We start from the raw sequence: 6,930 nt of genomic DNA, 5'->3' as shown, positions 1-6,930 counted from the left end.
GAGTACCGTTGGTTGTTTTCTGCGCTTCTTCATATGCTTATGAGCACTTTTTGTGGGAGAACGCGGCCATCGGGAAACGCCATTACCATGTAGCGGGTCAGAGCTTCCTGGAATTGCTAGAAGCTCTGACCCGGACCCGAAAACAGATGAGTGGGTGGGTTTCAAAGTAAATTTAAAATCTTCCTGCTGAAAATTATAACAAGATGATCAATGTTGTTCACTTCACCTGTCTGGTTTTAATGTTGTGGCCGATCCTCGTACCATTCTATCAAAGTGTAAATGTGACTATTTAATATACCCCAAATGTTTAAAACAAGTATGCACCAAGATGTTCTTGTGTGTGCCTGTAAATAGAGATTTAGGAGTATCTTAATTGTGCTGAAATTCAGACAAAATATGTGCGTTCAACACAGAGCTTTGGAATGAAACCCTTCAGAGTTGGAATATTCCTGCATAACAGGCGGCATCTTTGTATGAATATTCCTGGTTGCCATCCGGGAGACTCTTGAGAATAGTTAAGTGATGTTTTATTGTCTTACTGACCTGATAATTTTTTTAAAAGAAAGCTCACTTCAGCTGCGACTGAGAGCCCGCTATTTTTTTGATGTTTGGCAGCTCGTGGCTCCACAGTGGCATCTGGAAAAGAGAGACCGCGACCTTGTCCGAGAAGTAAAGCAGAGCCGGGAAGGACAAGGGGGACGGTGTTGACGAAACATGGCTCACGGATGAAATTACTGTGCCTATATACTTTCAAACTCGGAAGTAAAACACAAATTTTAATGTGAAAGAGTAATGTGTTTAAATTGAAGTGCTATGTACTGTTTTTGTAGTTTTTGCTTCATTTCTTTCTTAATTTTTTTTTTTTTACTCAGTGTACAGAATTGAAAAATTACCCACGCAGCTGAAAAACACTCATGAACTGGATGTCGCCATTTTGGTAGCTTTTTATTTAGAGCGTGTTTCTAGGGTGTTTTATATCAAAAATATTTTTTAGTCTTGCTGTTCTTCTTATACTGCTGTCATTTTGTACGGCACTGTGTTTGTCAGCATGAAATGTGTTTTATTCAACCGTTATTTGAGCACACATTGTGACTTTATGTACCTGGATGTACTTGTACAAGGGCTACAGTTTCTTAACGTTTTTGGACGAACAATTGTTAATTCAAACGATGATGCTCTGAGGCTGGAGATCACACTCCTGATACACCAGGACCCCGTTTTGTATAAATTATTTGAGTTATCAAATGAGTCTAATTTGTGCAGACATGTGTATGTTCCTTCACTCAGGAGCCATTTATGGTGTCATTTTCTGACTTTGAAGGTAAAACGAGCAAAATTGACTTCTTCTGCAAATGGAAGTGCTTTCTGAAAACTTTAGTGTAATGGCTAATAAAGATCATCTTCATAAACATTTTGGCCTCACAACAGATCAACAAGAGACACTGAGATTATTTAAGATGATCTCCTTTTCTGATCTGTAGATTCATGCTGAACTAAGTTACAGAGTGCCTTTGGGGCATGGGTTTGAAGACATTTTGAACTCGGTTACTTACTCGTTACTTTCAGAGTAACTAGTTACTAGGGAAAGTAACTTTGGTTTTACTCAGAATTCTCTTATTAATGTGTTGCTCGACTAACTGAATACCCAGCAAGGATGCCAGCTTGCTTACATGTTAGCACTATCCTGCCACAAGTGCACTGTGCCACCCAATGGCCTGAACCTAAAATGGCAGTGTAGTAGTGTGAGTGCAAGTTAATGATGAAAGGAATGAAACTAAATTGGAAATGAACAATGTTTGTTTTATGTGTCACTTTTTATCGTTCTCTTTTAATCTATTTCTATTGTTTCAAACGTCTATAAATGCAAACACATCATTTTGGGGTTGATGCAGCAGTACTGTAATCGTACGTAGTATCACTAGGAAGCAGCAGTGGATCGCAAAACACGACATACAGTGTGTTGAAACTTTTGAAAGGCATATTTATTTTTGCCATTGAAATGGGTAGAAAGTATACTTTTAGCAGTGCCAACATTAAACTATGCCTCAGACCATTTACGAGCTGTAAGTATCAAAATAGTGCAAAAATGGTTCAACATAAACACAGTTAGTCACACAGTTTGTCCATTCTTTGTAAACTTAACTGAAAACAGCTGAACTGCATCAACTGTGCAAGTTTGCCCGTCAGTTCAGTACTGACGGGCAAACTTAAAAGGATTTTCAGCCTCACAAAGAGAAATAAAATAAATAACAAGTATTTTCAGCCTCACAAATAGTCAATATTTAACCAAAATAATATTTCCTCCAGTCGGGCCATGTAGATAAGTAAAATATGATGGTAGATTAAGTGCTTCAGTGGTCTAAGATTCTAGCCTACGTCATAGCGTCACGTGCGCTTTTTACGTCCAACACGGAAACTGCAGTCGTGGTGCTTTCGATTGTGCTCTGAACTCGGAAATTCGGCCTTCCGACTAGGAAGATGTAGGTAAATCCAGACTTCAGATGAGCTGAATATGTGTTTAGTAGTAATTTGTCTTTGTAGAGGGCTAGAAAAACAACCGTTTTCGAAGGCGTCGCCATATTGAAATCCCGGCTTCTCTGACGAGACTAACCAGAACGCCGTTTACTCGAGTGTGACATCATTCCCAGGTTCGTATTCCGATTTCCGAGGTAAACCGAACGCAACACACGAATAACGACCCTATATCCCAGTAACGATAAACGCGTTATTGATTTTGGCATAATAACTAGTTATCGTGCTCGTTACCACAATAATAACGTAGTTACTGTAGTTACTTAATAACGCGTCTCTACACTGCTGGAGACAAACCTGACAAGCAGAGACGCACAAACAAGCAGCAACCGAAGGTGGCTGCAGTAAAGGCCTGGGAAGGACGGGGAAACAGCTTTCGGTGAGGGTTTTTTTTTTTAATTAGGGCCCGAGCACTGACAGTGCGAAGGCCCTATTGTAATTGCTCTGTTTATTATTATTATTATTATTATTATTAGGGCCCGAGCACCGAGAGTGCGAAGGCCCTATTGTATCTGCTCCGTTTCTTATTATTATTAGGGCCCGAGCACTGAGAGTGCGAAGGCCCTATTGTATCTGCTCCGTTTCTTATTAGGGCCCGAGCACTGAGAGTGCGAAGGCCCTATTGTATCTGCTCCGTTTCTTATTATTATTAGGGCCCGAGCACCGAGAGTGCGAAGGCCCTATTGTATCTGCTCCGTTTCTTATTATTAGGGCCCGAGCACTGACAGTGCGAAGGCCCTATTGTAATTGCTCTGTTTATTATTATTATTATTATTATTATTATTATTATTATTAGGGCCCGAGCACTGACAGTGCGAAGGCCCTATTGTAATTGCTCTGTTTATTATTATTATTATTATTATTATTATTATTATTATTATTATTTCGGCAAATGAATTGGCCGTTTGAGGGCCTAAACATGCTCGAAAACTCATGAAATTTTGCACACGCGTCAGGTCTGGTGAAAATTTACGTATTTTAATGTTCTTAGACATGGCCAGGGAAAATTAGCTCAGTAGCGCCACCTAGAAAAATGAAAAACGCGAGCCCCCGATATGGGTATGACCTACATGTTTGAAAGTCGGTACACCTATATAATGTTCAGAGTCGAACAAAAAAGTCTATTATGGCAATGTCCTAAACCCAACAGGAAGTCCGCCATTTTGGATTGAAGGTGACATTTTGGCTCTGATTTTACCATTTCCATGCCTCGAACTTTGACGAACTCCTCCTTGGGGTTTGATTTCATAACCTTCATATTTGGTCAGTGCCAACTACACCCTTATGCCATGTTAAATTGCGGAGCTTTTGAGTTTTCACAATACCATGAGGCCGTGGCGCCATGGCGAATTTCGATGACTCGCCATGAAAATCTTATTGCCTCTCATTCTGTCATAGATTTTCTGACCTTGACCAAAGTGAACACATATGATAAGGCTCCATCCCTGAACATATTTCAACTGCCATATTTTACATCAGGGACAGCGCCACCTAGTGGGAACAGGGAATGTCATGTTTTACACTTTGGGGTACAGTATTGTGATGGGTGACATCTGCAGCCTCAAATTTCTCCAGGAAAGCCTTAAGGAGTTGGTCTTGGGTTACAGTGAAAACTGTGACTTTTCGCGAAAGGGTGTGACCCCAGCAGCATGGCGAACTTTGATGTCATGCCATGAAGAAACAAATTAGTATAACTCAATGAAATCCAGTCTGATCAGTACCAGACTTTACAGGCATGATGTCAGACCCGCCCTGAACAGATTGATGTGCCCATTGTCGGAAATACGGACAGCGCCACCTAGTGGCAACAGGAAATGTCATGGCTTTAATTTTGTTGTACTGATTTTCACAGGTTGATCGTGGCCACCTCAAAAGCGGTGAATATCACCATCAGTCCCTCGTGATGCTTCAGTGCAAAAATTGTGACTTTAAACTGTACGGCGCACCCTGGTGGCAACGCGGTTCATCATGAAAGATGAAGTGGCTTTTGAGGGGCTTGGAAAGTTTATAGAGGCTTGAAATTTGGCACACACCTCCAAATGGATGAAGGCATTGTTGTTATGTAACCATTTTCCTTGAATAGCGCAAAATGGCTCCACAGCGCCCCCTACAATATTTCAAAACATCAGCCCCTGCTCTGTGTTTCATCTATGAGTCTGACACTTGGTAAGCTTGTGTAAGATATCAAGATGTACAAAAAAGTCTCTTGGAGCAATATCCCAAATCCAACAGGAAGTCAGCCATTTTAAAATTAATGTGTAATTTTGATGACATTTTCCCCCCTTTTCAGGCCTCATACTTTGACGAACTCCTCCAAGGGATTTCATCATATTGAAGCATTCTTCAGTGTGTAGAATCTAAAGACCTTTGTGATGTTAAATTGCGAAGCTTTTTCCGTTCAGGGAAACGGGGTGGTCATGGCGGCACGTAGAGTTTCAATCACTCGCAAAAAGCAGTAATCTGCTGTCACTAAAAAACACAATGTCCAATCTCTCCCAAAGGTCGCAGGTGTGATGAGACTCGAGCTCGGAAATGTTTGTTATGCTATTTGTCAATAATGGTTAGAGCGCCACCTAGTGGCATGACTATAATCCTGGTTGAATAAGATGAAATGTTAGCTGGTGATTAAAAGCATGAAATCCATCAATGTGACATCACATCGGACGTGCCGGTTTGAGGTGTTGGCAGTGGCTCGACGTGCCGGGGGTGCGAGGGCCCTCATAACGCTGCTTGCAGCTTTAATTAGGGCCCGAGCACTGAGAGTGCGAAGGCCCTATTGTATCTGCTCCGTTTCTTATTATTATTAGGGCCCGAGCACTGACAGTGCGAAGGCCCTATTGTAATTGCTCTGTTTATTATTATTATTATTATTATTATTATTAGGGCCCGAGCACTGACAGTGCGAAGGCCCTATTGTAATTGCTCTGTTTATTATTATTATTATTATTATTATTATTATTATTATTATTATTATTATTTCGGCAAATGAATTGGCCGTTTGAGGGCCTAAACATGCTCGAAAACTCATGAAATTTTGCACACGCGTCAGGTCTGGTGAAAATTTACGTATTTTAATGTTCTCAGACATGGCCAGGGAAAATTAGCTCAGTAGCGCCACCTAGAAAAATGAAAAACGCGAGCCCCCGGTATGGGTATGACCTACACGTTTGAAAGTCGGTACACCTATATAACGTTCAGAGTCGAACAAAAAAGTATATTATGGCAATGTCCTAAACCCAACAGGAAGTCCGCCATTTTGGATTGAAGGTGACATTTTGGCTCTGATTTTACCGTTTCCATGCCTTGTACTTTAACGAACTCCTCCTTGGGATTTGGTCCTATAAACTTCAAATTTGGACAGTGTCAACTACACCCTTGTGCCATGTTAAATTGCGGAGCTTTTGAGTTTTCACAATACTATGAGGCTGTGGCGCCATGGCGAATTTCGATGACTCGCCATGAAAATCTTATTGCCTCTCATTCTGTCATACATGTTCCGATCTGGACCAAAGAGCACACATATGATAAGGCTCCACCCCTGAACATATTTCAACTGCCATATTTGACATCAAGGACAGCGCCACCTAGTGGGAACAGGAAATGTCATGTTTTACACTTTGGGGTACAGTATAGTGATGGGTGACATCTGCAGCCTCAAATTTCTCCAGGAAAGCCTTAAGGAGTTGGTCTTGGGTTACAGTGAAAACTGTGACTTTTCGCAAAAGGGTGTGACCCCAGCAGCATGGCGAACTTTGATGTCACGCCATGAAGAAACAAATTAGTATAACTCAATGAAATCCAGTCTGATCAGTACCAGACTTTACAGGCATGATCTCAGACCCGCCCTGAACAGATTGATGTGCCCATTGTCGGAAATACGGACAGCGCCACCTAGTGGCAACAGGAAATGTCATGGCTTTAATTTTGTTGTATTGATTTTCACAGGTTCATCTTGGCCACCTCAAAAGCGGTGAATATCACCATCAGTCCCTCGTGATGCTTCAGTGCAAAAATTGTGAGTTTAAACTGAACGGCGCACCCTGGTGGCAACGCTGTTCAACATGAAAGATGAAGTGGCTTTTGAGGGTCTTGGCAAGTTTATAGAGGCTTGAAATTTGGCACACACCTCCAAATGGATGAACGCTTTGTTGGCATGTGATCATTTTCATTGAATAGCGCGAAGTGGCTCCACAGCGCCCCCTACAAAATTTCAAAACCACAGCCCCTACTCTGTGTTCTATGTATGATTCTGAAACCTGGTAAGCTTATAGGAGATATCAAGATGTACAAAAAAGTCTCTTGGTGCAATATCCCAAATCCAACAGGAAGTCAGCCATTTTAAAATTAATGTGCAATTTTGGCAACATTTTCCCCTCTTTCCAGGCACCGTTCTTTGAC

The 6,930-nt window shown here is 41.4% G+C and overlaps 1 long non-coding RNA gene across 1 annotated transcript; it reads left to right on the top strand.

Moving 5' to 3' along the window:
* Nucleotides 1-381: 381 nt before the first annotated feature.
* On the top strand, nt 382-1,411 carry LOC145420496 (uncharacterized). The gene is made up of 2 exons (XR_013901818.1): nt 382-514; nt 616-1,411. It is a non-coding gene; the product is annotated as an uncharacterized LOC145420496 (long non-coding RNA).
* The last annotated feature ends 5,519 nt before the right edge of the window (nt 1,412-6,930 follow it).

This window comes from Astatotilapia calliptera, chromosome 15 (genome assembly GCF_964374335.1).
Source record: "Astatotilapia calliptera chromosome 15, fAstCal68.1, whole genome shotgun sequence".
NCBI classification, from domain to species: Eukaryota; Metazoa; Chordata; class Actinopteri; order Cichliformes; family Cichlidae; genus Astatotilapia; species Astatotilapia calliptera.
This window is presented reverse-complemented; position numbering and strand designations above follow the sequence as displayed.